The sequence below is a fragment of the Pipistrellus kuhlii genome, unplaced genomic scaffold (genome assembly GCF_014108245.1).
Source record: "Pipistrellus kuhlii isolate mPipKuh1 unplaced genomic scaffold, mPipKuh1.p scaffold_m20_p_6, whole genome shotgun sequence".
Taxonomy (NCBI): domain Eukaryota; kingdom Metazoa; phylum Chordata; class Mammalia; order Chiroptera; family Vespertilionidae; genus Pipistrellus; species Pipistrellus kuhlii.
The window spans coordinates 68,753,135-68,767,260 of record NW_023425562.1 but is presented as its reverse complement, the minus strand read 5'-3'; the positions used below and the strand labels follow the sequence as shown (position 1 = coordinate 68,767,260).

Below are 14,126 nucleotides of genomic sequence, written 5' to 3'. Positions count from 1 at the left end.
CCCTCCTTCCTGACACTTTCAGTGCCCTGGCTGCTGCTGATTCTTCCACTTTTGGCCAAACATCAAGCCTCTCAACCTCATCAACGGCGTCATCTAGCAGGTCAGGTGAATGTGTGCTCTTAAGTTCAGTCCTTTGTGGCTTTCTGCACTTCCAGCAGTTCCCTTCAGGTCTGCAGCAGCAAGGGACATGGCCCAAGCAGGGCCAGCGCTCTGGGCACCTGTAGACCCTCACAGAGGACGTGCCACAAAGACTACGAGCAGTTGTTCAGGGATGACTGTAAGGAAGGGGAATAAACACCCTCCCAAGGGAAGGAAAACAACCGGCACTGGGTCAGGGCTGCCCTGAGATACAAGGTGCTTCTTCTCTGCAGAATCAGATCTGTCACAGTACAGCAATTGGGGATAAGCCTGACATTAACTAGTTTCATGATCTTGCCCAAGCCACTTTCCCTTTCTTGGCCTCACCCTTCTTCTATACAATGGGTGGGATGGAGTTAGGTTAATAATTTCCCAAAGTGTGGTCAACAGAACAATAGCCTCTAATCTTCCACCCAGTTCTTGGACATTCACAGTGTATGTCAACTTATTCAAGGCCTTACATAGAGAGGCCTTGCTAATGTTCTTCTTTACCTCAGTGGTACCTCTGTTCTAAGTCCGTTCTGGAGATAGGCGGCCTGGTTAGCTGTGAGGCTCCTGGAATTGATAAGACCTCTGCCCTCTGCTTTTCCAGCCACCACAGAACATCTATTCTCATGGCTGATTGTGGTGATTTCTTGGCTTCCCATTAGCTCTCCCTCAGTTCCAGTTTTACATGGAGAATCAGACCTTTCTTGTCTCATTCCACCTGGCTTGGGTGGGGCAGGCCTCACCACCTGGGTCCAAGAGAGTATACATGACCCAGGCCTACCCAATGAGGTTATACATCCTCCTGGACGCAGTGATTGGTTCATTGTGGGTATGTGACCCCGTGAGGCCAAACAGAAAGAACTCAGGCATTTTTGCTGGATAAGTTAGAAAACAAATGGTCTCTCATTTTACTGTGGTTGCAAAACAGGAGGTTGTTTCTTCCTTTACTTGGGGAGAGCATGCCTGAGATAGGAAGGCATAATGAAGATGATGACAAATAGATTCTTGACAACATTACTGAGGGCCTAGATACAACCAGTCCTGAAGCTATGATGCTATAGGCAGTTAGACAGACATGAGCAGAGCAAGGACGATGGGCCAGGTGCAGAAGGTCACCAAGATGGAAAGCCCCCAGATGCTTAGCAACAGACAATCAATTGTAGGGTGGGACCTTGCCCCCAGTGGGACTTTTCCTTTCTAGCATATCACTGGTCATGAGGTCTGGACCCCCTGGCCTTTCCTCCCCAGAGATAACATCTATTCCTCAGTTGTATTTCAGCTCCAGGTCCAGAGAAGCAGTTATGGCTGATGTCAGGACAAGCTGCATGGAATACTGACCCCCTGGCCTGCTGCCAGCCAATCAATCAGTAGAGACCCAAATCCTAAAAGGACATGCCTGGAAAACTTAGGAATATTCTATTAAGATCTTTCCCTGAGACCTCCCCTAAAATCTACATCCTTAAAACCCTTAGGATGGAGGACCCAGTACACTCTCCCTTTGGGAGCACGCCAGTGCCTTCCCTTTCCCCTACTTTCCCCAGGCATGTTACCATTAGCTTCTTCCCTTCCAAGCTCCAAGGGCCTTCCCTTCACTTCTATAATTTGTTTCCAAAGCCCATTTCTTCTAGGGATTACTTCTTCTACCTCTGTGATTTACCCAATAAATGTTCCCATACAGTTTGGGTCTTGGCTCTGAACTCTTTCCTACCCAGAACCTAAGTACCAAAGTTGCCGAACCCAAGTTTGGTCTGATGAGGTCAAGAGATGAAGTCACAAAAGTCATCGGGGCTACATCCAGTTTTTGGCCACTAGCCACATGAGGCTATTTTACATTAAATTCAAACTTAACATTAGAACTTAGTAAACTTAAAATTAGAATTAGTAAAATTAAAATTAAGTGTAATGGAAAATTCAGGTCCTCAGTCTCACTAGTCATGTCAAGTGCTCAGTAGCCACATGTGGCTACCATATGGGACAGCAGAGATGAGAACATCACTATCAAGTTCTATTGGCCAGCACTGACTATGGAACAAAGAAGAAGTATGGCCAAGGTTCAAGGTCAAACTGTATGCTCTTGGTCTTGGTACTTCATTAAATCCATTGGGGTTCCAGTTTCCTCCAGGATTAAATGAGGCTCTTCCAGCCCAACAGCAGGTCCAAATTATCCACAGCAAGATGCCAAAGTCCATGAGCAGCTAAACCGGGGTCTTACCCAGAGGGCACGTTCAAGGCCCCATCCATGGTAACTGGCAGCAAAGAGGCCTGTTTAACAAACTTCTTTGCAACCTCACTTGGGCTGCCAATTTGGGGCTCCCTGATGTGAAAAAAAGGACAGAGCATGGCTACTATTTCAGGGCAACATGCAGAAGGGAAATTGCTACAATTAGCCAAAGCTGATTTCGATTAGCATATTTTCTTCCTTGGCGCATAACATCTGTTGGTGTGGAAACAGCCGCTCCATCTTTCCCATCAGGGCGAGAGGCATGGGCAGTGAACCAGGCAGGCCCACAGGAAGCCCAACATCATCCAGGAAATAAATCAATGAGGGGCTAGATGATAGTCCCCAAGGAAGTGGGGGAGTCACTGGCAGTTTGCCTTTAGGAAGGATAAATAGGAAGATGCTTCCTTGCACATACTGGGAGGCAGCAGGTGCAGGTGCATTCTCTCCTTGGAGTTAGAGAGACCCGCACTGAGTATTTGTGGCATCTTCACACCTTTCCTAACATCTGGAACATCCTCATCTGAGAAATGGGGACGATGACAGCCACCTGATGGGCTGGGGCTGATTACATGAAATAATCTCTGAACACAGTTGGCATACAATAAGTGCTCAGTAAATGTTGGCTAAAGCATAATTTTGATAGGAAAATCTTGGAAAATGAAGAGAAGATGGGTGAAGGGATGTCTGAATAGTATTCAAGCTTATTTCAATCCAGGGCCATCACTCTTTCCTTTATCCATTCAACAAGTATTCATCCTGAAAATTGGCTCTGTGGCCTTAAACCACTGCCTAGCCTCCTGGCTCCTACCTGGGCCCAGCAGGTCCATGAAGCTGATCAGTTACTTCCAGTTTTTCCCTCCTCACAAAGTTCACTGGGTTTGAACTTGGAGGATTGGCAAGATATCAAGACCCATATACTACAATCTGAGATTTCGAACGGCCTTTAAAGATCTTGTGGGCCAGCTCCCAACTGATCACAAGGATCCTGTCCCAACCCTGCTGATGGTTGGTATCTAGTTTGCCTGAATACCTTTCACAGGCATACTCTTGTCTCCCTTCTACTTTCAGAGTGCTCTCATGTTGGGGACCCTGGTCTCTGTGTCTAGGGCATATAAATTCTAGGTTAATGTCCCTCTTAAAATGTGCTTCATCACAGGTAGAGCTAAGCTGTTCTCAGTAGAGGTTTGTGTCCGCCATCACAATCAGACCAAGGAAGAGGGCACAGCCTCAGGGTAGAACATTTATCCCACTATTCACCTTGCTTCCTGCCTTAAACACCCAGGAAATGCCAGAAGCTGCTCAAAATCTTGGGCCCTTTGAAAAGCCACTCCCGTGTGGGAGGTGTGTGGCTGCACAGACCTGTTGGTTCTCACCAACAGCGCAAGGCCCGTCTGGATGCATGAAGCTGATGGATGGAGAGGCTGTGGGAGTGTATGACATGGAGGAGGCTGGCTCTGCCTCCTGTGTGCCCCTGTCCCAGTCCCTTCGGTTGGCTGTAGACGTCCTCAGACCACCCTCACCCAGCTGCTGGAGGCCCAGCTGGGAAGAGCCAGGATCCTCTGAGAAAGATGGCTTTCAAGCCTTGCTTCTATCCCCTTACCTGCTTCCGTTCTGTCTGCTCTACTGGTGTTCTAATCCATCTGCCCACTTCCCAGCAAGGTCACAGATCTCTTTCATTGTCCCTAGAGGGAAGGGAGATATTTGATACCCTGGGGCCCATGGGGAGCTGGATTTAAAACAGCCAAAGAGAGAAGGTAAAGTGTAGGAGAGAAGGGGCTATCATGCCCGGTTGTGGAGGGAAGGTGATTGTGGCATGCCTTCCAGACCACAACGCTAGGCCTGCTCACACTACTGTGAGGAGCTTTGCTGGGCCAATGGCTGCCTGTGACCTCGGCTGGCACTTAGAGCAATGCTCTAGTGGATTTCCCATCTGAGAGCCTGGCCTCCCTCCCGTGAGCCTCTATCAAGCCCACAGTTGAGCTTTGTCCAGGGAGCTGGAGCAGGTGGCAAAACAGGCCCTGGAGGTGACTTCCTGCAACCAGAAAAGCACTGGTCCAGCCCACCATTGGCTGTATTTCTTTCCATGATTCTCAGGAAGTCTAAATACTCACCAAGAGCGCCTGGTGGGTTAGTGCTTGTCTCTGTTGCCGTGGCCCTGTAAGCCCTAGGCGGGTAAGCTTATATCCTGAGCCCAGGGGCAAGTCAGTCCCAAGATCCTGAATGGACTACATTGTGATGTCACACCACTGGGGTGGCCCCCGCAAGGCCTGCTGTCACTGCTGGTAGCAGGGGACTGAGAGCTCCTCCTGAAAACAAAGGAACACATCTGGGTACTGTTCGGCGCTGGCACAGCAGGAGAAGCAATGAGAGGTGCCTGCTCTGGAAGAGACCATCAGTCAGCCTGGGAAAAACCACCCCAATGCCATATGTTCCTACCCAGGCATGGCCTGGGTCAGTGCAGTTACACCAAGCCCCCTTTCCCCACACAAATTGACTGGGGCGAGTAACCTAACCCCTAACTGTTTCCTTTGCACATTTCCTATGATTGATTTAAAACTCCAGGGCAGACTCCTGACTTTTCCCCTATCTCCCACCTGGTGTGTTCATAGGGCAACTGAAAGAATTTAAATATTAGCTCAGGAAAGCAAACAGGAGCATAAATCTCCCCCATCCTCTGTCTGTCCTTTTAGTCAAATCCAAAACAGATATCTTTCAGGTTATCTTCTATAGTATATACATCTGTGCTCTCCATTGGAGGTCACTGGTAATTAGGCACAACATATATTTAATAAGCCCTCTTCTTCCCCCCAAAAAGAAAAATCACAAAAAAGGGCCAAGGTCTAAAGGAACTATTTGACATTGAAATTGGGACTCAAAAGAACTGTTGGCCCAGAAGGGAACTCACTACAGACTGATTAATTTGCCTCTCAGCGTAACCATTATGGCTTGTCTCAGTTTCAGTTCTTACAAGGGTATTTCTTGGATCACATGATCTCACACATCTAGAGGAAATAATGAACAACATAAACCAATGAGCAAAAACAGACCTAGAGAAAGAGAAGCAGCGATCAGACTCTCAAAACTCAGAGGGAAAGTAGGGGAGGGTGGGGGTAAGGGAGAGAGATCAACCAAAGGACTTGTGTGCAGGTATATGGGCCTAGCCAGTGGCCATGGACAACAGGAGGATGGGGGCATATGTGGGGAGGGGTTTGGGATGGGAATGGGGGGATGAGAACAATTATGTGATACCACAATCAATAAAATTTAAAAAAATAAAAAAATAAAAGGTTTGTAGAGGCTTCATTGCCTTTCTCCTCTGGCGCTTCAGGTTGGCAGTGAGAAGCATTCTAACCAAACAACAAATGGCCGTGGGAGACTGTCCTGACATTTAGAGACTAAAATAGTGGTTTTCAAACTTCAGGGTTTGTTCAAATGGAAGGCTTGCTAATACACAGATTCCTGCTCTTCCTCCCCCCCCTCTCCCCCCAGAGATCCTGATTCAGTAGTTCTAGGGAAGGTCCCAAGAGTTTGCATTTCTAACAAGTTCCCAACCAATGCTGCTGTTCATCCAGGGAACACCATTTGAGAACCATCGCTTGAATATGTGAGGGTGTTGGACTCCTGGAAGAGGCCATCAGTCAGCCTGGGAGAAACCACCGCAATGCTGTTTGTTCTATCTTACATAGCACTGCCCGCTGAGAACAAATGGGAGCCGAGCTCCCTGAGTCCAACCAGCCTGCTTCATTGAGGATCTGCTCATTGCCAGGGCTGAGCCATGCTGGGAAGGCACTGCTGATGTTGTCTGTCCCTCTGCCTATCGCCTCTTGGTTTTATCACTTCAGCGCACAAATGCAGCCTGGCTTCCTGCTGCCAGTAACTGTGTCTCTCTGCCAAGGGACTGTCTCAGGTTGCTGGAGCCCACCCTACCTGCAGGTGGTGCAGATGCAAGGCCAGGAGCTAATGTCTCCCTAAGAAAACCCTCAACTAATGGCTGTTAAGCAGTTGGTGGATAAATGCCCCAGCTCCCTCCCGCTCAGAGCGGTAAAGTAGAGGTGTTCCCAGTACCATCGCCCAGAGCTCTTCACAGAACAAAGTCTCAGCTGCCCACAGGGGTAGCTGGCTTGATAAGACCCCCTATCTTGCCGCCTTCTCTCTCCTGGCTCACTTCTTCACTGACCCACCTGAGTTTTCTGGGGTTGCCCCCTAAATAAATGAGTTGCACTTGAGTCCTTGTTTTAGGCTCTGCTTTTGGGGGAACCGGAACTAAGACATCATGAATAAGTAATGGTTTTTGTCCTCAATAAGTTCACATTTAGAAGGGGCAAGACAAATAATGTCGCTTTGTATGACCAGGCATTTCTGGGAATAGTGTCAGGTAAGTGTGTGTCAGGTCTCTGGGCAGGTGAAGGTATTCTGCTGGTCTCCCTTTAAAGTGTCATGAAGGACACTTTGAGGAAATGCAGGAACCCAGCGGATACTGTCAGGGGGAGGCAGGCAGGGAGAAGGAGCCTAGCAACCTGGGCCAAAGACCTTTTCTTCCGCATAGGAAGGCCTGTATGTAGTAACTGCAGGGCACTGATTTGCCATGCAAATTCCTCCTGCTTTCCACCTCTCCGGACAATTCCTCCTGAGGTAAGAATATGCAGTTGGACCTGGTACTGTATAAAATATGACTCTTGTTTAGGTTCAGGGGGCTGTTGAAGAGGGTCTCTGCTGGCCTAATTGGATTAATATGATTTCCTAGGTGCCCAGCCCCAGTCATGGCTGCGCCCAGTCTCATTCCTACAGTTAATCCAACTCTTCCATTGCCTCCAAATGGGCCATAGTCCCCCCGACTCCTTCCACATACACCTTCCCATCATAATCAGCAGCCCTCTCCTAGTCCCTCCACACAAACATACAATCCAAATGAAACATGCACAGAGCATAAAAATACTCCTCAAGCCCAGGGAGTGCAGCTCAGTGGTTGAGCATCAACCTAGGAACCAGGAGGTCATGGTTGGATTCTGATTAGGGCACATGCTAAGTGGGAGGCATGTAGGAGGCAGCCAATCAATAATTCTCACCACTGCCGAAATCAGTTTGGCTCAATGGATAGAGCATCGGCCTGCGGACTGAAAGGTCCTGGGTTCAATTCCGGTCAAGGGCATGTACCTTGGTTGCAGGCACCTCCCCAGTAGGGGGTGTACAAGAAGCAGCTGATCAATGTTTCTCTCTCATCAATGTTTCTAACTCTCTATCCCTCTCTCTTCCTCTCTGTAAAAAAAAAAAAAAATCAATAAAATATATTAAAAAAGAAAAAGAAAAAGAAAATGGATGACATAAAATTTATTTAAAAAAAAATTCTCACCATTGAGGTTTCTTTCTTCCTCTCCCTCTCCCTTTCTCTCTCCTTTCCACTTCCTCTCTAAAATCAATAAAAATATATTTTAAAAAATACTCCTCAAATCAATTTCCCACCCCTTCAATCAGACTCTTCATGCACAGGAATTCTGAAACTGCCACTGAATGGACCCAATTGCCACTTGGTCTGACACTTTCACAGATCATTCTTAGGGGGCAAAGCACTCCAAAAGTTCTTCTTTCCTCACATTTCAACTTGGTTAGAAGGCGAGTGAAACCTATTGTAGAGGAGCATTGTGTCAATAACAGTACTACCCTTTCCAGCATTACCCAGGACTCAAAAAATAGCTGGCTACAGTACAGCCATTAGCTGTGTCTCTCAATTAAGGGGTCACATACATGAATTCTGACAAAGCTAAGAGAGTAAAAGGCTTGTGCCTTCAAAGTTAGAGTCTCATGTCCACCTCATATTTTACACTCCCAAAGCCACAAAAATGCATTTGGCCCAATCATTTTACATTTGTGATTGATTTAAATGCAATAATCTAAAATGCTGTTTTATATAGAATAGATATAGAAATATTTCTAAGTAGCTTTTTAAAAATCTGTGCACTCGTGTTAATTTCAGCATTATTTAGAATTGTGGGAAGTTGGAAATAATTTAAATGTCTAATAGAGGAATGATTAAAAAATTGTAGAGAATTACCTTGTTGTAATATTAGGAGCCATTAATGTAATGGTCATGAAGTTTACAGGGTAACAGAGAAGAATAGTCAGATTAAAGATAAATTAAAAAAAAAACAAACACACACACACAGCAAATACACATAATTAAACTCTGAAGAAACTTGCCTGTGAAAAATGCCCAACATCATTAATGATCAGGGCAATACAAATTAAAACCACTACACACTCACAAGAATGGATAAAATAAAAAAGAGCAGCAGCACTGAGTCTGTGAGGTTGTGGAGTAAACTGAACTCTGATGCACTGTGAAACCGTTCAGCCACTTTGGAAAATGGTTTGGACTTTTTTTTTTTTTTTTTATAAAGTTAAACATACAGATCTTCTGCTCTATGACCCAGCACTTCTACTTCCAGGTACTTATTTAAGAAAAACAAAAATATATCCATGATTGTACAAGAATGTTCATAATTATTTTATTCATAACATCTCCAAACCAGAAAGATTCCAAATGTTCATTAACAGGTGAATGAATAAACAAATTCTTACGTATTCTTATACTGGTATACTAATCAGCAATGAAAAGGAACAAATGACTGGTTCATACATGATAATATGATAAAGCTAAAAAACAGACTGAGTAACAGGGGCCAGAGACAAATGAGTATATACTTTTTATTCCATTTATACGAAGTTCTGGAACTGGCAAAAGTACTGAAGGCTAAGGCTGAAGAAATAAGTTTAGTGATTGCCTGGAGGAGGGGGCCAAGGGTACAAGGAAATTTTGGGGAGTAAAGAAGATGTTCTAGATCTTTAGCACAGCAGTGACTACCTTGGTGCACACATTTGTCAAAACTCATTGACCTAAATACCTAAAATGTGTGAATTTTAAAGCATGTAAATTATACTTCCATAAAGGTGAGACTATATATATGTGTGTGTGTTTTGTGGTATGTATATATATGATATATAACACACATATATATATATTTACATACATATACATGTAAATACACACATTGCTTGCTTAGGGGAAAAATCTAGACAGAAATATACAAGAATGTGAAAAGTGGTTGTGTTTCATGAATGAGATTATAGATATTTTTCTCTCTTCCTAGATTTGCCAAAATTTTGTCTGTATGGTTCTATTTTTATATAATAGAATAATAAATGTTCATTTAAAAAAATCTGAAGCTGCTGGAGGCAAGCACCTATGGTTGTCTATAACACTCCAGGTTTTATTGTACGCTTGTGTGATGAAGTCCTATGGATTTTTTCTTATACATCCACCAATCTAAAATTTAAAGCCTGGCTCAAATCTCACATCCCCTACTAAGTCATCCATAATGTCTTTGCCCAAAACCAGTATTGTCTACAATCATCCACCATTTTCTCACATACAGTCTAACCTCAGTTCTGCATCATCTCCCATCTGGAACAATTCAGTTCTTGACCAGATTGTGTATGGAAAAAATGCCTCCATTGTTCCAGACCTGACAACCTTTTCATGCTGATACCTGTATGATTAGTCTTGTGTCTCAGGCAACAGAAGAGAGAATGCACAAGTATGAGTCAGTTTCTGCTAAACTTTGAGTTGTTAACATCTTAGGAAACTGTGCTATGAATATTTTTTTTGCTTTGTTACTGCTTATTATTATTGAACTAGAGGCCCAGTGCACCAAATTCATGCATGGAGGTGTGTGTCCCTCAGCCCAACCTGCACCCTCTCCAATCTGGGACCCCTCGGGGGATGTTCGACTGCGGGGCCTAAACAGGCAGTCGGACATCCCTCTCACAATCCTGGACTGCTGGCTTCCAACTGCTCACCTACATGCCTGATTGCCCCTAACTACTCCCCTGCCAGCCTGATCGTCCCCAACTGCACTCCCTTGACAGCCCGGTCACCCCCAAATACCCTCCCCTGCATATTCCCTCTTTATTAGATAGGGCTTTTTCTTTAATATATTGGACAGCCCTAACTGGTTTGGATCAGTGGATGGAGCAATGGCCTGTAGACTCAAGGGTCCCAGGTTCAATTCCAGTCAAGGCCATGTACCTTGGTGGGGGGCACATACCCAATGGGGACTGTGCAGAAGGCAGCTGATCGATGTTTCTCTCTCATAGATGTTTCTAGCTCTCTATCCCTTTCCCTTCTTCTCTGTAAAACATCAATAAAATATATATTAAAAAAAGAAACATAAGATTCCTCTATATCTGCCTGGCTGGTGTGACTCAGTGGCTGAGAACTCAGGCTGGGTCGGGAGGGGATATCTGCGTGGGTTCGTGCACGCCTCTGCCAGCCTGAGACCCCCGGCTGGGAGCTCGGCCCGATTGCCATGTGAGTGGTGGGTGCTGGCGCCACAGCTGGCCTGAGACCCCAGGCTGGGGGTGTGGACCCAAACCATCACTTGGTGCTGGAGCATTCCCAAGTGGCTGCAGGTGGGGCAGAAGGTCCCTGTGTCACTATGGTGACACGGGGACGTTCCTGTCCTGCCCCCAGCCACTTGGCGCCTGCACTCATAGGCTCTGAGTGGCCAGGGGACATTCTGGGAACCCTGCTGCTTAGGGCCTAAGGACCTACAGGCTAGGAGCAGCCTATGTCCAGAGGATATTCTTGTTGCCTGGGAAACCCAAGCCTCCTTCCTGCTCTCTGTGGCCATAGCCATCTTGGTTGGGTTTATTTGCATACTCACTCTGATTGGCTGGTGGGCGTGGCTTGTGAGTGTAGCAGAGTGATGGTTAATTTGCATGTTAATCTTTTATTATGTAGGATTCCTACAGTAAATCACCATGGGTCCTAACAAGGTTAGTGATAACAGCAAAGTGAAAAGGGAAGTTGTGAAAACAATGATAGAGCTTAAAAAAGAAATAATTACAAAGTATGATAGAGGTGTTTGTGTGTCTGATCTGGCTACTGAGTATGGCCTGCTGAAATTGACAATTAGCACAATTTTGAAACATAAAGAGGCCATCGAGAATGCTGATGTTGATGAAAGAACAATTACAGGCAATTGAATTTTATTTCCTTTTTGTTAAATTTTCATTTACATTTCATGTCCTTTTTGTTTTTAAAGTGTTTATTTATAGATTAAACAGTGCATTAGACACGCTCTATACATAAGAAAGGTTAAAACAGGGAATCATCTGTGGTCTGGAACAGATTAATTCAATTTACATTATTTCTAATGGGGAAAAAATGATTCGGTTTTCAAACCCATCACTTCTCAAACAGCCTCCTGGAACAACCTAAGTTTGAGAACCAAGGTTTCACTGTACTATACCTCCTTAACCACATCATGTGCTCACCAAGGGATGGAATAATATCCTCATTCTTTGTATTCCCAACAGCCTCTGGTGCAGGAAAGGCACAGAAATTTGGAGAAAATATTGATAGACCGAGCTGGCCTAGGGTCTCTATGTACAGTGACACAGGCTGTGCACGGCACAAACTCTAGGCAAAGGCATGAACGGCTCCCCTGCGGCACAGATAGCATCCTCCGGAGTTACACAAACACAGTCCTGGGTCAGAGTCCCTGTCCCACCACTTCCTAGTTTTTCAACCTTGAGCCCCTTTTCCTTATTTACATAGCAGGGTTGTTTGGAATGACTAAATTGAGATAGTGTGTGTTCAAAGCCTTCTGCAACTATAATAGAACACACTTTACATTGTGAGTTGTGATGCTTCTTATAATGAATCTGGTCCCTGCCTTTCTTAACCCTTTACTTACTCACCAGCTTTCACTCAGTTTCCTAAAAACTGTCAAATGTGTTCCTGCCGCAGGGCCTTTGCACATGCTGATACCTCTGTTTAGAAGACACTAGTGCCCACCCACATCTTCCCTCAGCGAGTTCCTTTGGGTAATGCAGATTTCCATTCCAGTGTCACCGGAGGCTTAACCTAAGCATCCTAAAATAGCTTCCTCCCCACTATCATTTTCAATCTCATCTCCCTGTGTTATTAGTACCTGAAATTATGTTGTGCAGAAAGTATATGTCTATTTTGTTCGCTGCTGTACCTCCAGCCCCGGGAGTGTACTAGGTGCTCAAAAATGAACAAATACTCATTGATAACGAGGTGACACCATTTATTCAGTTCAGTCTGCCAACTGTTTTTCCAAAAACAAGAGCCTGTGAGGCAAACACGACTTGTTCCCACCTCTGCTGAAAGGGGGAACCCACCCCGGCAGCCGGAGGAATTTGCCCGAGACGTGCTTGGCAGCCACAGGTCCAAACATTTGCCACTGACGCTGTGCTGGGTAAGGCTCCAAGTCAGCCACCGTGCGGTGAGGACACGGGGAATAAGGGGAGCATTGTGTGGCCCACGGAGATGGAGGTTCTGAGAAGGGCTCGGGGAAAGTACCCCCTCTGAGGGGACACACCTCTTCCAGCCAGGTGCTTTGTTCCTGTCTCTTTTCCTCCTTTCTTTTCCGGACGGGTAGCGATGAAATCAGGCCAATCAGCCTCACCTTTGTTCCTCGCAGCTCTCAATGTGGGGTTTCTTTAAAGTTCTGCTGCCTCGGAGGAAGCCCTGCCAGCGCCACAGTGGAATTTTCTAATCCATGCCAAAGATGGAGCTCATTAATTTTCCTGCCTGAAAGAAAGAAAACACTTCTTTTTAGGACCTGGCGTGCTCAGTGCTCTGCTGAAGGAGAGCGAGGCCTCTCTCTGCGAGGAAGATTAATCTAGGTTTTTAGGTGGGTCATTCAGGGAAAACCCAGCACATGGCAAAGAGCTCCAAGGCCTTTGAGGCCCCTGAGCCTTATTCACATCCCTGGCCCAGTGCTGCCCCTGGGCTGAGGGCCGGGCCGGGCTGCTCGGAGACTTGAGCAGAGGCAGGAATGCACCTCCATCTCCCGTTAAAGTGTCCACCCAGTACATTTCCAGAAAGTTCTGTTGCCTTCTCTCTCTTCCTTCCTCTGTTGGAATGTGCATGACTTCTGGAGGGGGTCACACCCAAGACCCTGCTTTCAAACTGGAAATCAGGTGGGCCATCCCCAGTGCCTGGACCTGACACTGCCAGGTGAATAGCCAGAATCTTTTTACACAGTGGAAACAGGGTGACACTTCATTGTCTATTAAAATAAGCAATGTGTATTTATTAACAGAAACTAATGTAGAAAGGAGAAAGTGAAAAATATCCCATGGGGCAGTTGGGACTTCAGGTGATTTTCTACATTTTTCTTGAGATATTTTCCTGTGTTATGTGTTCTGATATGTTACTCTTATGTCATAAAAATAACAAGGAAATGGTTTCTTTTTTGTTTGTTTGTTTTTGTTTTGTTTTTAGAAAATCTGTCTTTGCGGATATATTTTGGAGAAGAATGCAAAATTCACACGGATCTTTAATTTACCAGGTGTACTGGTTAATAATGTGGATTTTGTAATAAAAGAAAACACAATCATTTCAAGAGAAACATTAAAACTGCTTTATTCAAAGTCATGTCTATCACTAGCTACACATTTCCCCCATCTTTCAGGTAATTTGTGGATACCGTCCCAATAGAATTTTTCTAGTTTTGAGGTAAACCATTCAGAGACCAAATTTTCCATTTCTCTGTATGTTTTGAAGTGCTGCTCAGAAAGTGCGTGTGCCATTAATCGGAACAAGTGGTAATCTGAAGGAGCAAGGTCTGGTGAATACAGTGGGTGGATTAATACTTCCCAGGCAAGATCTTTAAATGTGTCTTTAACTGGTTTTGTGTGATGGTGTGTTATCAAGAAGCAAAATTACTTTGCCATGTCTTCTGGCACA

At 45.3% G+C, this 14,126-nt stretch overlaps 1 protein-coding gene across 1 annotated transcript in view; it reads right to left on the bottom strand.

The window, feature by feature from the left end:
• The window catches only part of BANF2 (BANF family member 2), a 38,395-nt gene extending 25,313 nt beyond the window's left edge, over nt 1–13,082 (bottom strand). Inside the window, exon 1 of the mRNA XM_045574401.1 lies at nt 12,841–13,082. The gene's annotated coding sequence lies outside the window, so the exon portion shown is untranslated. The remainder of the gene's footprint in view (nt 1–12,840) is intronic.
• Between the last annotated feature and the right edge of the window lie 1,044 nt (nt 13,083–14,126).